Source organism: Opisthocomus hoazin, chromosome 4, assembly GCF_030867145.1.
Source record: "Opisthocomus hoazin isolate bOpiHoa1 chromosome 4, bOpiHoa1.hap1, whole genome shotgun sequence".
NCBI lineage: Eukaryota > Metazoa > Chordata > Aves > Opisthocomiformes > Opisthocomidae > Opisthocomus > Opisthocomus hoazin.
The window spans coordinates 41,727,660-41,745,826 of record NC_134417.1 but is presented as its reverse complement, the minus strand read 5'-3'; positions in this window follow the sequence as shown (position 1 = coordinate 41,745,826).

Genomic DNA, 18,167 nt, shown 5'->3' with positions numbered 1-18,167 from the left:
AGTGGATGTTATTTGGTGCTTCATGTATTTTCCATGCAATGTATGCCAACAAGCCCAAGGCAGCTGGGGCTGGCCAAGCCCTCCTCCCTGTCGTGCAGACTCATGATGTACCAAGGAAGCCCCACAAGTGGCTGCACAAAGGTGGGAAGGCAGCAGGGGGAGAGGAAACCTTGGCTACCCATTTCACCATTCTTCAAATGGCTCCTAACATGCAGAAGGAGAAACTACAGAGGAAACCTCTCCCTGCATCTGCAGCCTGGCTAACAGGAGACCTTTCTACTCCAGCCCAACACATGATGGTCCTTTATTTGGATGCAACTTCTCTCCCACCCCCTCATCACCGGTGATGAAAACCCCCAAATTTGTCCCAGAAGCAGCGTACCTGACAGCGTGGAAAAGGACAACCGTCTGCTGTGGAAATAGCAGCAGATTGAGCTGTGGTTACTGACCCCGTCTGCGGCTGAGGGCTCTGCTGATGGAGGAGCCTCTGTCCAGCCCTCAGCGATGCTCCCGCCTTCCAGAGGTGGCTGGCAGATATTGCTGATGTCTTTGGCTGCCCTGAGTGTCCCTTGTTCAAGGCCCTGCATAGAATTCTCTCCTCTGCCAAGAGGTTTAAAGAAAAGAAGAAAAAAATAAAAGAAAAAGAAATAGACTTAGGAAATATGTTGCTTAAAATCAACCCCCTTTCAAAAAAATTAGTTCAAGATGTTGTCACTTTCTAAGCCAGGAGACATTGGGAGCACAATGCAGGAACCCTGTCCAGTCCCTGCACTCGCCTCAGACAGGGACAAGTTATTGTAGTGTGTGTGAGATGGTGCATTAAGAAGAGTGTGGCCAGCAGGTCGAGGGAGGTTCTCCTCCCCCTCTACTCTGCCCTAGTGAGGCCCCATCTGGAGTACTGTGTCCATTTGTGGTCTCCTCCGTTCAAGAAAGATGAGGAGCTACTGGAGAGAGTCCAGCGGAGGGCTATGAGGATGGTGAGGGGACTGAAGCATCTCTCCTATGAGGAAAGGCTGAGGGAGCTGGGCTTGTTCAGCCTGAAGAAGAGAAGGCTGAGAGGGGACCTTATAAATGCCTATAAATATCCATATGTCTTTAAAATAGGCATCATTCCAGTGCTTTCACTAGGTTTCAGCACATATTCTGGTTGCAGTAGAACAAACTGGCATTACTATACAGGCGGATACATCTTCCATCACGTTTAATTAGCAGTAAGTTTCAGTACGAGAGAGACAGAACTCATGTTTTGGGAGTCAATATATTGTTTAATAACTCTCTGGTAACACAGGGAGGTACGTGATTTTGGAAGACTCCCTAGAACTGAACATCCCAAAGAGAGGAGGAATGTAAATTGGCATCTGCTGTGCATAAGAAGTTGCTTCCAAGAGCCCCTTCTTTTTCTTCTTTCTTTTCTTGTTTCTCATTTCCTTAGCCTGTCCAACCTCTCCTTTTTCACTTTTATCCTAGTGCTTTTATTTCAGTAAGTCAATGCTCAGCGTGTAGAATACAGACTCCAAGGTGAATTTTTTGGTAACATGGTTTTAAAGCAACACAAATTTGATCTTTCTCCACTTTTTTAGCATTGCAGTGCTTTTTGGTGTCTTGTAAGTTACAATACATAAAATTGTAGTGTGAAATAAAGGCTTATAAGACACAAGCAAAGAAGTGCAAGTTCCATTCTCAACACATATTTTAGTAGACAGAACCACTCCTTCATTAACTTAAGGAATTGTATAATTTAATACAAAATTGTAATTGTTTATATCTGTAAGTAGAACTTACAGAACTATTTTTTCTCAATATGATCTGTATACATTTATGAAGAATAAAAAAAGCGTAGTTTAAAGGGTCTAAAACATATTCTAAAATAACTTGTAGGCATAGAATATTACAGCACTGAAGCTGGATCTCCCTGGATTCTCTGTAGAAAGGCCTATATTTCCTACTTGTAATGTTATCAAAGTCTTCACTATTTTTTGAAAGTGAATCTCAGAAGTTAGGTTTCAAGTGAATTTGTTGACATTCGAAATACTAATGTTTTAGGTGTTTTTCAGGGGTGAACATTTAAGAAATCACAGCCTTTGATATTATCTTACAAGTGCTTAATTATGAATTTAAGAAACTGAATTTTCAAAGTTGAGTAACATCTCTTTGGCTTCATTTAACAATTTTTAAAAAGATTGTGGCCTGTAAACTAACATTAAGATCCATACCTACACACTGACAAGGTTTAATTTCATAAAGCTCATGAACTTTATGAAGTTCTTAAGGTGACTGGAACAAGCAGAGGTGTTTTCTGTTCTCACTTACAGACAATACACTGCAAAGATTAGCAAACACATCATATTTGCCTTCTCTGGTTTTGGTAGAAGAGAAAACAGTCATTTTCTTGTTGAAGTAAAAAAAGGCCCATTTTATCTTCAGTTGTAGGAATATTTGATCCATATTTAAGCAAATCAAAAGCCTGGGTACAGACTAAAAATTTTTAATTTCAGTTCAGATAACAATGATAATAATAGCCCGATAAATAAGTTGTGTTATAAAGGAGGATGAAAAAAAGATCTAGGAAATTAATCACTTCACAGTGTAAGATTTATATCACTACCTAAAGGGAAAAACCTAGGAACTCTTGTTAAAATATGCAATATGAGGCAATAATACTTGCACAAAAAAAGAAATTCAAGCTTGGGTGCCTAAATCTGGGAACTCTGGGCAATTTTCTTGAACTGCAGTGGAAAATAGAGACAAGCTTCACATGGTCCAAAGCAGGTGTCAACAAAGATACCTGTGTTGCAGCTGGATTGAAGAGATTAACATTTCAGTCGATGCAGGTTGAGTGACTGATTTGTCTCCTCCTAAAGCAGACTTCTCACTCAGGTCACATAGCTCACTCCATAAAGCACCTCTTTTGACTCATTGCCTCTAAGGGGAACCGAGATTGCTCAGTCACATGTACAGCTTCCTAATCTGGTATCTAAGGTTCGGTACAATGAATCCTACCAAAACTGTCTAGATTGCACATGCAGCTGCAAAATTATCTGACTGATTTTTACTTAAGAAACCTAAATCTCTGACTTTTGGGGTTTTTTTGCAGATATTAAGCCTTGATATTCCTGCTGAACTGAAATATTTTATTTCCATTAGTGGTATATGAAATTAATCAGGAACTCTTTGACCTAAATGCCTAATTGCTTACATAGGTTTTCTCCAGAAGACAGAACTAAATATAATTGGGCTTTAGGTTCTTTTTCAAAGTATGTGTCACTTTACAAATTAAATGCAAAAAGAATTTTTAATTGGTTATGTATGTCTGTTGCTTGTGGCTGCTTTGCCTTCTCTTTCATAGGCACATCTATGCTGTGCATTTCTCTTCTTGAAATAGAAGTAACTCCTACACAAAGTTTCTTCCTAAACTGAAAATGTAGGCAAAGAAAGTCAGAAAACCAAAGGTTAAGCATGATTTCTAATACTACCAATCCATTCAAGCTGTAAATAGCAAGGTGATTTGGTTTCTTAATCCTTATCATGACTGTAAAACTAATAGTAAGGAGCTTCCAGTCCTGGAAAGTTGAAGACTATTAAGGGTTTTCACTATCAACCAGAACTTAGATGTTAGAAATGGGTGTATAAAACAGGCCAACGCTGTACTGGCTCTGAAGAAATAAGGGTGAGGAGCAAGACATGCTTAGTTTATGCCAGAGAAATTCTCATTTGAACGAATCATTCTACGAAATCCACTGTACCTTGTCTGTGTGCCAGCAGCTTTCACAAAGGCAAGACATCACAGTGGGATATTTTCCTGCTCGCCCTGTGCAGTCTGGTGCTGAGCAGCAAGTAAGAGCAAACCTGCTGTCTTTCAGATCCCTAGTTCAGACTGAGACATTGCATGCTGGGTGCCACAATAGCAAAAAGAAAGGACAGTCCTTGCCCACTCCACTTGCTCTGGAGTTACCTTGATGGCGTTCAGTTAGCCTTTGGGCTTCAATTTGAAGGTTCCCATTCACAGTACTCCAGTCAGGGTTTGGGTCTTGTTTTGAGTTCATTTACCTTGAACAGATGCATAGCTTAGTATCATGACATCCTGGTGTCAGCATAGCTTTATGCACTGGATTTTGCAGTATCTTGTCTCAGATTTTCTGTTCTGATTCAGGTCTTCTGCTGGCACCCTTACAAACATCACTTTGGGCTGAGCGTGGATCTTCCCAAGGCATTTTCTCCCAGTGGAACTGGTTATTCAGATTATTAACAGAGGGCGCCACAAACTACATTGTATGGAAACCTCGAGCAACAGGGACCTCTTGGATTCGCACACATGCCTTCATGTGCACTACAGCTTGGGAGGCCAGACACTACCTTTTCTGTTTGTTGGGTTGGAACTCTCTTTTGTGATGCTCCAGGTGCACAGAGGTTAGACCCATGGGGTCTGCACACCAAATGGGAAACCCAGGCAACGTCACAGAGCCTGTGAGTGATGCTGATGAGTAAAGAAAATCCAATTTGTGCAGAGCAGCAGCTTGCGCAGCTCCTGAGCCTTGATCTTGCAAAATGCACTTCTTGGCAGAAGGCTGCTGTTTGCTTCCGCTTGCTTTTTCGCTGGAGCAGTGTCTTCAATCACAGCGAGTGCCACCCCTGCGCAGTCCGGCCTGCGCTCGTTAGGGGATGCTGAGCTCCTGGCAGCCTCCTGCCAGGAGTTCATTAATTACAAGAACAGTAGCTCTGCCTGTGCACTGTGCCAGCATGCGGTTTCCAGGTCTTTGATGGCGTGTGTTTATGCAACTGCGGACAGCGCTGGCGTCTGCTGCGCCTTGCAGGGTGACAAAGAAATGTCAGCATATTCAAGGGTGCGCTCATCCACTGCTTACGTGAAAACAGCCTGCTTTCGTCATGCCAGAGAGGGGCCAACGTTATGAGGTCACTTCGCTGGTGTCATGCCACATGTCCCTGACGTAGTTGCATGGACAGACCAGCAAAGTTGAGGGATTCACCTTATGTCTCAGAGGCAGTTGACCAACATGTTGCTGCTGAGGTCAGTGAAAACAGAGACAACACTGAGCCGGGCTGCAAGGGTTGTTTGCCTGCATTTCATGGATAGCGAGTGGTAGTTAAGATTCAGCGGCTCGCTCGGCACCAGCCAGTGTAGCCTCACTGGATGCTGTGGACTGACGCCGGTTTGCGCCATGCGAGGATGTGGTGCACGGTCTTTTGGGCCTCCTGATTGCCGTGAGTCATCCACATTCCAACTGAAAAATAAACCCATTTTAAGACAGCTTAAAAATATAAAATTAGTGCTTAGTTTCTTGACTGCTAACATCAAACCCGGCCAAGGCAGCTATCTGTAATTTTAGAACGTCTCAAGAAGATTTATAGATCTCATGAAAACACTCTTTTCCATCTCCTTGGTGATTTAGCCTTCCACTTGCTTTTTAACTTCAGTCCATCTTTAGATCCTGTGGAAACAACACCAAAGCTAAACAGAGAATGAGAATGATCTCACACCATCTGCAAAGACTTCTTTCTTGGAAATGCTGTGTTTAACTTAGGAAGACCCCTACCAGGGCAGAGGGAGTTCAAATGAAAAGCTTTCAGTAATAAATACATTTTAACGCTGTATCCAGTGATAAAGAGCATCACACTTGCTGATACCCTTGCCAGGATTTGCTACAAAGGAACATCAAAATAGAAATGAGTTTTATGAGCAGATGTCAAGCTTTTTTAATTTTAGACTGAAACAAAGATTTATAGGAAAATGAAAACAGAGGAATAAGATTGGAAAAACTTAATATAATGATCATAGCAGTGGTGGAAACTTCCAAACATGGTGTTATAACCATTGCATGTAACATGAACAATCTTCTTAACAAAAGTTCCTATGTAAATAACCACAGTAATCATGATTAGTGCTTTCATACTTATCAGTTACATATGTTATCCTTGTATTGTACATATACATATAACATGCATGTGTAATATAGTACGCTGTTAAGAGTGAGGGGTGAGGTGTTCTCAGCTGCCATCTGAAAAGGAATCAAGCATTTTAGTACCATAAAAGGAATGTTAACAACATGCTTGTGGGTGTGGAACAATACCCAAAAAATGGAAGCAGCAGGATGGACTAACTGGAAAAACGAAGTGGTATGAGACAGCTTGGAGCAGAGGCCAGCCATAGGGTGAGTAGAGAAGGAAGGATTTTGATGTGAAAATATAAGCTTAAACTTCAATGGGTGGCAGCTGATCTCTACAGATAACTTGACATAAAATACTAGGAACTGTAGAGCCAACATGCCTATGTTCTTCCGAGAACTGCATAAATTTAGGACACCAGTTTTTCTTCTTAGACTGTTCCAGTTATCCAGAAAGATATTTCACAAGGGAAAATCAAAAACTGCAGTGAACAATGAACAAATAGGGAGCTCAGATCATTGTCATATTGGACCTGGAACCAAAGATATTTGATAGACTTTCATGACGCTCCTTCACGCCCATCTGCACATTACAGAGCCCTTGAGGTTCCTGCTACTGAGCGTTGCATTGTCAAGCGTGAACTGTCTGCTGAGATGTCTGCTTTCCTACCATACTTGCCAGGAAAATGTGGCTGAAAATCTGATCTGAAGTTGAATACTTTATTTCTGTTATCTGATGCTACACAATGGGTGAGACTAACTTCTCACTGTCTGTTAATGAAATAAAAAAGTGTGATCCCTGGATTAGTCTTCCAAGATCTGTCTGGCATGAGGAAGATCTGAAAGTCCAACTAAATTGTCCTTGGCTCCGTACTTGCATAAACTCACAGAAAGTTTAGGTTTTTAGGTGCGCAAAAAAATTAGATAATGCAGTACTCCAGGTGCTTTTCACAGAAGGCGGTATTACAAGTGCATTAGCATTACAACCAATCAACAAGAGCTATGGTCTTGAAGGCATTCTCAAACTTTCTTTTAGTAGCCCAGTTAGCCAATTATGCTACTCCAGCAAGCATGGTGATGGAACCAGGTGTTTTTATGCAATAGAGATCCCTGCTGACTGGAAACTATATACAATGTTATACCAATTTGCAAGAAGACCATGAGGGAAGAATCAGGAAACTACAGACCTGTTAGTCTAACGTCAGTACATGCAAAAACTGTGGAGAACATCATACTGGATGCTATTGAAAGGCATCTAAAGGACAATGCAATCATCAGGCACTGTCAACACGAGTTCATAAAGGAAAAGACATGTTTAACTAATTTGATATCCTTCTACGATGAGGTCACCTCCCTAGTGAATCAAGGGAAGGCGGTGGATGTATTTCTTCTGGACTTTAGTGAGGCTTTTGATACTGTCTTTCACAGCATCCTTCTAGACAAGTTGTCCAACTGTGAGATGAGCAGGTGCACGGTGCGCTGGATGAAGAACTGGCTGAGCGGCAGGGCTGAAAGGGTTGTAGTGAATGGGGCTACATGTGGCTGGCAACCATTCACCAGTGGTGTTCCTCAGTCCTCAATTCTAGGGCCAGTTCTCTGCAATATATTTATCAATCATTTGGATGCAGTTGAATGCACCATTAGCAAGCTTGCTGACAATACTGGAATGACATTTAACAAGAACAAATGCATAATTCTGCACCTGGGATGGAGTGATGCCAGATACAAGTATAAACTGGGAGAGAAGTGGCTGGAGAGCAGCCCTGCAGAAAGACATCTGGGGCTGCTGGTTGACACCAGGCTCACAATGACTCAGCAGTGTGATCTAGCAGCAGACAGGGCAAAGTGCATCCAGGGGTGCATCAAACACAGCATCACCAGCCGGTCAAAAGAGGTGATCATCCCGCTGTATTTAGCATTGGTGAGGCCTCACCTTGAGTATTATCTGTAGTTCTGGGACCTGCAATTTAAAAAGGATGTGAAGGTCCTTGAATGCAGCCAGAAGTGGGCTAATAAAGCCATTGAAGGGACTGGAAGGTATGCTCTCTGAGCAGTGGCCGAGGACATGGGGTTTGTCTGGTTTGGAGAGAAGGAGGCTGGGGGTGGCCTCATTGCTCTGTGCAGCTTCCTGAGGAATGGACACGGAGAGGGAGGTGCTGAGCTCTTCTCCCTGGTACCCAGTGTCAGGGCATGTGGGAATGGCTCAAGACTTCATCTGTCACGGGAGATTTAGAGTGGACATGAGGAAACATTTCTTTACTGAGAAGGTGGTCTAACCGTGGAACAGGATTCCTGGGGAGGTGGTCAATGCCCCAAGCTGGTGAGTGTTTAAGAGGCATTTGAATATTGCCCATAATACCATGCTTTAAGTTTTTGGTCATCACTGAAGTGGCCAGGTAGCTGGACAAGATGATCACTCCAGATCCCTTCCGGCTGAACTATTCTATTCTATTCTATTCTATTCTATTCTATTCTATTCTATTCTATTCTATTCTATTCTATTCTATTCTATTCTATTCTATTCTATTCTATTCTATTCTATTCTATTCTATTCTATTCTCCCGCACTTACAAGGAGTTGAATAACGATGTGACTATTATTTGCCTGAAATGCCGGGGGTTTTGAGCTCAAAAAACAATTTCAAGGACACATAGCACAAAGGTTTCAAGTGGTAACAGGATTTCATTTTACTTTTTTGACTCTTTCAGGGCAGATGTTCACAAGCATAACACAATGTGTGAGTGTAGCCAGGAGCAGGCTGATGCAATCCTCAGTTTAGCTTGAAAAAACATCACTTGAAGTCTGGCAAAGGAAAGTCAGAGACCTACAGAAAGTCGCAAATCTCCTATATCTTATGGAGAGCCGCGGGCTCTTGAGACTGCATGGGGAATACCGATTTCGGGCTCACTCACGTGTCTCTTGTGACAAGGAGTTAACGGCACACTTGGTGTCCAGGACAGTTGCTATGAACTCCACCTCTCCAGGCAAGTTTGCCCATACAGTTTCTTGCAATATCATGAATTATGGGCTGTTTATCTTCCTGGAGAGTGTCCTTCACCCAGGCACTGCAGAGAATGAACTTGCCGGTCTGTAGACATCATTCCTTCAACGGACATACTTTGTTTGGACCACACATCCTTCCTGAAGCCTGCCATACAGGATAACCCAAACAACGGGACCGCCTGGAGCCAAAAGAAGGGGTGCCAGCTGAAGCCAGCCTCCTGCAGATCAGAGGCAGACATTGGGTCAACCCGCAGATGATATATCAGTTACATATTTTCAGGGTTGTTATTGAAAAAAACAAGAATTAACTATAAAGTGTTAACCTTTGCCAGAAACACGAATGCAGATAACTGTCTGATGCACTAAGAAGGCTCTTTCTAGAACAAACTCAAAAGTTTTAAGAATGTGATTTTTATCTCCTTTGTTGGTAATGAATTTTTTTCACATGAATTTCTATTAGCATTCCAAACCCCAAACATTCTCACACCTAGTTTATAAATTATGTTTTCTGTGTTTGTGTCTAAATTATTTTTTGTTTTAGCCTTTGAGAAGAAAGGACTATAAACAATGTCATCTGTCACTTGGGATGTAAAAACTCAAATAATTTGGCAACATGAATACAGACCAAGCAGTCACTGTTTCCTGAAGGTCGAGAAGGAGGATCAGTTCCAACCACACACCAAGGAAGAAGAAGAGGTGCATGGTATTTTCACAAGTATGACACGTAGCGATGACAACCATAGTTTTTGCCTTCCAAAAATTGTTCCGCTGTGCTTCTTGGCCAGTGTTGCTTGAGAAGCTCTCTTGTGCTTGCCTGGCACTTGTATTGCACTCGGGAAGAGCCGAAAAGTGGCAGCTCCTGATGGTGCAGCAAAGCTGGAGGCCTTCCAAGCTCAGGCTGTTTTGCACAAGCAAGAACCCCTGGGGAAATGGAGCCAAGGGAAGAGCAGAGTTGGCTACCACTGCAAACTTGCACTGGCCCAGAGAGCCCGAGAGAGCCAGGGCATGAGTGGTGCCTTGGAGGTGCAAGAGCAGCAGGCAAGGAGTGAGGCGAAAGGGCCCAGAGGAGCCCTGGCAAGGGACTGTGTTCAGTGCTGCAGAGGAAGGCAAATAACCTTCTGGAGAGCCTTGCTAGCCCACAGTGGGGGAAAAAAACCCTTCCTCCCTGAGGCTGCAGGGCACGAGGGGCCATCTTGGTGGTGCAGGAGCAGTAGGCCAAAGGGACTGGAGGAGCTTGGGCAAGCGGTGGTGCTCAGTGCGGCAGAGGAAGGCAAAGAACGCGCGGGGAGTAGTGCCAGTGTGCGCTGGGGGAAAATTCCTTCCTTATCCCAGAGCTGGTGCTCGGCTCTCCCCTGAGCATGAGAGCAAGACCTGGCTCCTGGTGCCACAGGCTGGTCACGCCTGCCAGCAGATGCCCAAGACCTCTTCTCCCTCAACCTGGAGGCATCTGAGAGGTTTGTGAGAGTGGCCACCTGCACCTAGGCTGGTGGAGCTTGGGGGAAAGAATCCTTGCTGTGCCTGGCCAGACACCAGTGGGTGCTCCAAAGTGCTGGGATCATTTGCAACATCTCTGCATGCGATTTCTTATGGCTGCTGCCCCTGGCTGTGCAGGGGTGGAGGCCAGAGAGCTGTGCAGTGCTCCTCAAGGGCTCATCCAGAAGGCATTGCCTTGGTGTTTTCTGCTGGTGTTGATAGTTCTGGTCATCTCCTGAGGAGCTGACATCTGTTCCCTGAAGGCTGAAGCAGTATTTGCATCCAGCCATAGAAAGAAGACAGGCTTTGAAAAAACCAGTGAGCAGAGGTGACACTGGTGTGGTGGAAAGGTTGGTCATTGCCAGACCTAGCACATCTGGATCCATGCCCAAAGCACAGCCAGGCAAACAACGACTCTTCCGAACGGCAAAAACAGCCCATTGCTGCTATTGCAATCACATCGCCTTTTCCCACTGAAACCAAGCTGTGCAGCTGGCTATGTTCATAGTGGATACAAAATGGGCTTCAGGGGTAAAACTTCCACAGCTCATTTGTGACTTTGACCTTCATGAGAGTTATTTCTCTACCTTCCTTTGTGGGACAATGTCCAGGTCTTATCTGAACCCCTGGCAAATCTCTTTCCTTTAGGATTTAGTATTTTGAATACTGAAAGAGTAAGGAAGGTACTGTTCTTGTAATTTTCAATGTTTGCGCCACAATGTGTATCTACATTCACGCTGCATAAAAAAAAAAAAAAAGGCAGGTTTTTGGTTGTGATGCTGGAGGTGGAATAACGGGATTTGGTTCCCTCTGCATGAACTTTGCAGAGATGGTGAGACCATGTATGATTCCCTCCCCATTCCTTACCAATGCACCAAGTGACATGTGCTACTGGACTGCTGCTTATTTATGTAGTGGATATCTTTCTGTCAGAGCTTCTGCTGGTAGGGAGTATGGGGGCCGTAGAACTGTACTGTGAGATACAGCTCTTTCTGGGTCATGGATGCTATTAAATCCAGAATATGATGTGCCCAATGAATGTATCTTTTGGAGAAGGCAGGAAGTCTACATTTCTTGAACAATGGTTTCCTCTGATCTAAATTCAAAAGACCTGAGCATGAACCTCACCGTTTCATCCATTTGATGACACCAAAGCGTGAAGGATGGAGCCTGAGAGATGTGTCAAGGGGGCTTTCACCCATCAGTAGCCTGCTGGAGTCCAGCTCCACATGGCCGTGACCAGCGGATCCAGCCCTCCACCAGCCAGCTGAGCAACGGATGGGCTGCGTGGGTGGGCTCTGAACATCAAGCTGGTGGTGTCAGCCCAGTCACTTTCAGAATGGATGTCTGCCGCGTAGGGAAGAAAATAACTACAGCCGACATGAACTGAGCTTCCATTTTGGAAGTTTCATTGGAGAAAGTGCCAGATCAGCCCAGACACTGGAAAAGCTACAAGAGATGAAACACTGGTGGGTCACCATGACGTGGTTTGTGGCAGTGCTGTCTAAGTGGGTGTGCTTTGCTCTCCAGGAGTGTGAATAAAGGTTTGAGATGACTTACTACATGCCTGCAGAATTCATTTCAAGAAGAGGAAGGTTGTTGCTGGTAATGCTGGAATGGGCAAGGAGTTGGCTGGCCAGGTGGCCGTCCGACACTAAAAGGCAGATGCTTCTCTTTAATGGTCCCTACACACCCCTACCTTAGCTGCAAAGAAGGACTGAAGATTTTGCTTTATGTACACCCACCTGCAACCACTGGAGACGATTGGTGTGATGAAATTACTGATGATATTATTCAGATACAAAGGAATGTCTTGTTTGTTATTTTTTTTAATTAATGAAAGAAACTATGGAAAACAATCTTCTAGCACACACGTGGTCGTTAATCAGTTTGCAGAACTGGTGCAGTGAGTGCAGAAATCTGCCCAGCTATGTCTCTTCAGTTGAAGAATCTCCACATCTTGATGCAAGCTCAGTGTGACGAGCAGGCCCTTGCACGTGTCCCAGTGTGGGTCTGATGGATGAGCAGGCAGAGCGAGGCTGGAGACGAATTCCCTTGCCACGAGTGCTCCCTGTCCAGAGGGCTTTTGGGCAAAAGGCAGTCTGTCAGTCACAAGGATTTCAGTCTATATGGAGTTTTTAAGCTAAAACCGATGTTTTGAGTTATGCTTGAAAATGAGCTGGTAGCCAGTGCATTTTAAGACCGTGCTTTCCGCTTTACAAAGGGCTCCACAAGGCAAATGAGTGCTGAACTAGCACATCCTGAAACAATTAGCTCTAGCTGTACTAATTGCATTCCCATACTGTGCTGTATCTAGCAACAATCCAGACTGGAAGTAACAAATTCCGAGGTAATTGCACTGACTGCCACATCAAAAAGAAAAGCTCCTGTCTTTTAGCCAATGTAGATGGAAAGTTTTTTGGACGTGGAGGTGTTACTTGGCTTTTTTCTGTCTTTAACAATTTCTTGGCTTTTCTGTTTTAGCTATGGCCGTTGCTGGGCTGATCTGGGGCTTATATCTCCTCCCAGACGTCTTCCTATGAACGCCTGTTACACAGCAGGGCGCTTCACTGTGATGGTTTTCTGTACAAAGCAAGTGCTGTTTACAGCACTTGAGTGCCATGATTCTGCTCGCACCCTCGGGTTCAGGTGATCCAAAGTCCATTGTAGCGCTGGAGACACCTGACCAAACACATGCCACATACGTCTTCCTCCTCTAAAGCCCTTTGACAGCCCTGTTTCAGGCAGCTGCTGTAGAAATACCGGAGGAAGCTCTAAAGCGGTATTGTGCTTGGCCGCCCTTGCCTGGTGCTTTTGGCTGGCTGGGACACGACTCGGCGTGGAGGCAATATCCAACATTTCCTTCTGCTCTTAAAAAAGATCCTCCAGAGAGGGCGATTTCATTAGCGAGCAACACGTCTGACATCATGCGAGTGCTGCTCTAATACAGACAATATTAGCCCCAGCCTTGGAAGCTCAAGAGCGCTTTGCTTCCTGTGGCTTAGTTTTTGCGATTGCCCGATTCTCAAGTCTGGCTCGGGTGGCTCATACGATGGGAAAGGCAGCAGGTGCATGGGAGCATGTCCTGCCTTGCTTTGTTCTGGACTTGTCCCTCGGATTATTTCTCCGAATGTTTCCCACGGGGACCTTCTGTCCTTTTCATCCACATCTGTCAGAGTGAGACTGTTGGAACAAATAATCCTCGGGGCAATATCATTCTGGCAGTGTGAGCTAGCAGAAGGTGGAAATTAAATGGAAGGGAGTTGGGCGCTTTCAATGTCCAAATTCAGCAGCTCCGTTAACTAAGAAAACTTTTCTTGGAAAGGAAAGAAGAGGGCCATAAGCGCTGACTGTTGATTTCCACTGGCTAGAGATGGTTTTGCGCTCAATCTATCCACTTCAGCAGGAGGTGCAGATGTTTGGAACTTCCTTGCAGGTAGCCTGGAAGGTGAAATCCACCCAAAGCCTCCATCCCAGTGAGAAGGTGGAGACCCACCCAAAGCCTCCTTCCCTCCTTGGGGCACCCGAAAGCCCTGCGCTGGTCCCCGCGGGGCCATCGGGCGCTGAGTGAGCAGCGTCTGCGTGCGCAAACCCCACGGGTACTCTGTCAGGCTGGTTGGGTCTTTCAGGGATTTGTACAGCCTGAAAGGAATGCTGGTGTTTGGGAACCTTTGAACTTGGATTTAGTCCCCAAGTCTTTTCTATAAACCCATAAAACAGGCTGAGAAAGGGCAAGCAAAGATGGTTCTTTGTCATCTTCCTTTTTTTTTTTCCCCTTCTTTTATTTGGGGTGTGGTTGACTGGTTTGTGGACTAGCACTCTGTTGGCATACTTTAATTTTGCCTTGTCTCACTTCTATTTTCAGCTGACTCTTTCATTGCTGTTCTTCTCCCATTCTCACTTACATGGAACGTGAACCTGATAGACTCTTTGAATGGGATTTCCAGTCTAGGATGTCCCAGTAGGCCAGAAACAGGGAAAAATGTCATCAGTTTGGGTAAGCTTTCTCCCACGATAAGGGATGCTGCCTGGCGCTCATAGCCTGCTCTGTGTTCAAGCAAGCACATTCGACCCCAAAAAAACCCAAGACAGATCCTGTGCTGGCATCAACCATCATCTTGCTGTGGAAATCTGCAGAGTACCGAGCGCACACGCAGGTAAGGAAACCTTGTCCCTTTGTCAGTACCAGGTTTGTAGTTAGAGGGAGAATCTTTCGTTAGCTCAACTGGTAAGGTCGGAAAAAGTAGCAAACTTTAGGCAAGAGCCCTCCCTCAAGCCCACAACAGAAGCAGCACGTTTCAAAGCTGAATGCCAGTTGAGTGTAGTTATTCAGAGGTCTGTCCTTCTGAACAGTTGCATTATTTATTTACTTTAAAGTAGAAGTTCCGAGGCTTAAAGCTACAGATTGCTTTATAGCTATAGCTTTTGTTTCACTACAAGTCTTTGGATCTTTCTACATATGGTTCTTTAATTCAAAAGTCAACATTTTCTGCAAGTAAGTTTTACATCATTTCTGTAGAAGCGTGCTGGGAGACAACATCTCTTTTTCTGTCCCTCTATGAAGCAGCTGCTCAAGAGTGAGCTATGGTCATGCATACAGAATTCAGCACAAGATATTGCTTTAATAAAGTAAATGCAATGCGGGCTGCTCAGCACAGCTCCTGATTTTCCTTTGGAGAGGTGTGGGGTATTTCTTGGAGTGAAGATTTTACAGCCACTCCAGAGCCCTCTCCCCAGAGGTTTAACACTGTCATGGTACTTGGCAGTCACCTGGGCCCCCAGTGACAGGATCTCTGCTGTCACTCCTCATTACTTTCAGTATTTTCACTGCCTGTGCCCTTACCAGCACCAGCTGCTGCCAGCACTAAGAATGTCTACCGCTGTACAAGTCACTGAGTATGAGATACTGCAGCAATATTCGAGGGCTGCTATCTGGTGCCAGGAGGGTGGTAAAAAAGCCCAAGCCTGGCATTCCTGTGACAAATTGCCCCAATGAATTAACAGAAGAAGCTCCTACATGAAGAAGAAAGGAACCAGCTGAAGCAACCACATCAGAAATGAATTTTGAAACGGCACGGTGGTGGGAAGAGACGAAGGGATTTTCCCGTACCTGTGCAAGCCCCACAGCAAAGTGGAGCAGCCCTGCCAGCCCTGTACTTGAGGACAGCGAGGTCCCTGCCAGACCCTTGCTTGTCCTGGGGAGCGTGGAACGGAGAGGGGACAGCGGTGACAGGCTGCGGAGCACTGCCCGGCGGGCCGGGGGGCTGTCACAGGGCACAATACCCTGCCAGCAAGGCTGGGACGGCAGCGGCGGGGGGCGATGGGAGCGGGTATGCTTTCTCCACCAAAACCAAAACTGAGTTCCTGGCCTGGCCTTACGGATAATTTTAGTGCAGAGGGTGAAACCCAACCCTCTTTTTCAGCGTGACACAGGCTCTAACGCAGAGCTGGCAACTCAGCTGCTGCTGTTTCAGGAACATTAGAGCTGTTTATCAGCGCTGGGCAAGTGTGGGAAAAACCCCATCAGGGAGCGGGCGAGCCCAGCAGGCTTTCCTTCCCTCTCCTTCTCTTTTGCTCATGAGCCCCTTTGCCTGGCGTCAACAAAGCCCGAGCTGAGCCCAATTAATGGTGACAGCCGGCTGCCGAGCGCATAAGCAGCAACCCCACGCACTGAGCGAGCACGCAGGGGTGCAAAGGGTAAGCCCACACGTTAACACACACACGTACTTTTATTACATGTTGCAAGGCAGAGGCTGGGAACCCTCCGCGACATTCATGCTACTGCAGCAGTGCCTACGGACCTCCATGGACCCCGCTGGCTGAGGCAATGATGCTGGCCCAGAGCTGTCACAGCTGGGAAGATAAAAGCAGGTGAAAAGCATAATTATTGTTCCCACTTTGCAGAGTGGGAAAGGAAGGAGCTGAAAACCTCTTCCCATGGACGGAGTGGTGAGAAAAGTAATTCTTCTGTCCTCTGACACGCTCAGCGTCCGCTCAGAGGCAGCGGGCAGCACCCCTCCTGCAAGGCACATACATCCCCCTAGCTAAACAGGCAGGTCACCAGTCAGTCAGTCGTGCCTGCAAAATGTGCACTGCCGGGCGATCTGTGCTTACTTTGAACAAAACATCATACTGTAACTGCGCGCATAGTGTCATTCAGTACGCAGTTTCAGGCTCTGTGCTGAAACAGCCATATCAAACCACATGGATCTTTTCCCTGAAGCATGTTAAACCACTATGCACTCAAAGTAATGTATGGAAATTTACCCTAGCAGCTTCATAGCAGCATCTCATCATTCTTATCCTTCATACCTGTCACTGTTCTCTGAGACTACTCATTGGATCATAAGCTTTTCCCCCTCTCCCCTTACAAAGCGGTAAATGTTCAGAAGTGTTTAAAGAGCCTTCCAAGCTTGCTTCATTTGTTCCTATGCCTAAGTGCAGACGTGACTATCAAATCTTGCTGTTCCCAAGTCCATGCCATACATGCAGCCTCCTGGAAAGGTAGCCGAGGGAGGTCTCGAGATCTTTACAGTCAGGGACCTCTGTCTTTTTGCGTAGGTGCTCTTTTGAAGTCTTTATTCTTCATGGCTAGGGAGCAGGCAACTAGCTGATGACATCCTGACGTGCCTTCCGGTCATGTGGGAACATCCTTGCAGCTTGTTTCCAAGCACCAGTTTGCGGCCGAGGATGGAGCAGATGTAGGATGTGAGGCAGCAGCCGCACCGAGACCTCTCATCAGTTGGGATTTCAGGGCACCGGCAACCGCACCTGAGCCAACGCTGCTCCCACCGTCGGTCACCTGCATGTAGTCCAGCATATGTTGTTCACACCTGGTTATGGCTGGCACCACTCCTGCATTTGAGACAAGACTGCTGGCAAAATTACAGAGCTCGGGTACAGATCAGATCCATCAGGTATTTAAGGGCTGAACTCCTACTGATGTAAATGCAAGCAGGGGTTGTAAACACCGTTTTGGAAGTGGACTCTACTGACATTAGTAAGGGTGGTGGGAAAAGAGATGCAAGGTTGCAAGGAGCAAGTGTGAGCGCTAGAATGATATTAACTTCAAGGTAGAAAACACACTCATTTTGTTAGAGTGTCCCAAAACAAGAACACTGTATTGTTTAGAGATTTCTTGATTAAAATTTACTTTGACTATGGATTATTGTATTCTACATTCTTCATGAAAGCCGGCATGCCATGGTAAATGGCAGCACTTCCATGGTGTGCAGCATGGCCTGAGGCAGCAAAATCTGGCCCTAATACTAGAGTTAAGCAAACCGTTAAAATAGGAACCGAACCAAATGCCCAGATCTCCTCCCCAAACTCGAACTAAACCTGTTTTGAGGTTCAGGAATGTTTGGTTAACTTTAAATAAAACAATGTTATGTTTCTACACATCCTGCTTTCAGTGAAGCCTCCAAGCAGAAACACAAAAACATGGCAAGCCGATCTATGTTTGCACTATTTCTGGCCCAGCTGAAACCAGGAGGCACTGGAAATCTCACAAGCACAGCTTTGTCTCAGGCTATCCAGCTCCCAGGTTCTGTCACTGTTACCCAACGGAATACAATCTAACTCATGTACATACCAATTTGTTATTAATTTTCCACCAGATAATTGTGATTGATAAACAAATTCCCCAGACTATCAGACATACGAAAACCCCATTTTTACTTTACTGTGGCAGCACACTATATGGCTACTTTAAAGTCCTTTTATGCTGATCGGCCTTGTTGCGTAAAGACAAAATGTCTCTCGTGGTATACGACAACAAACCACCGCAAA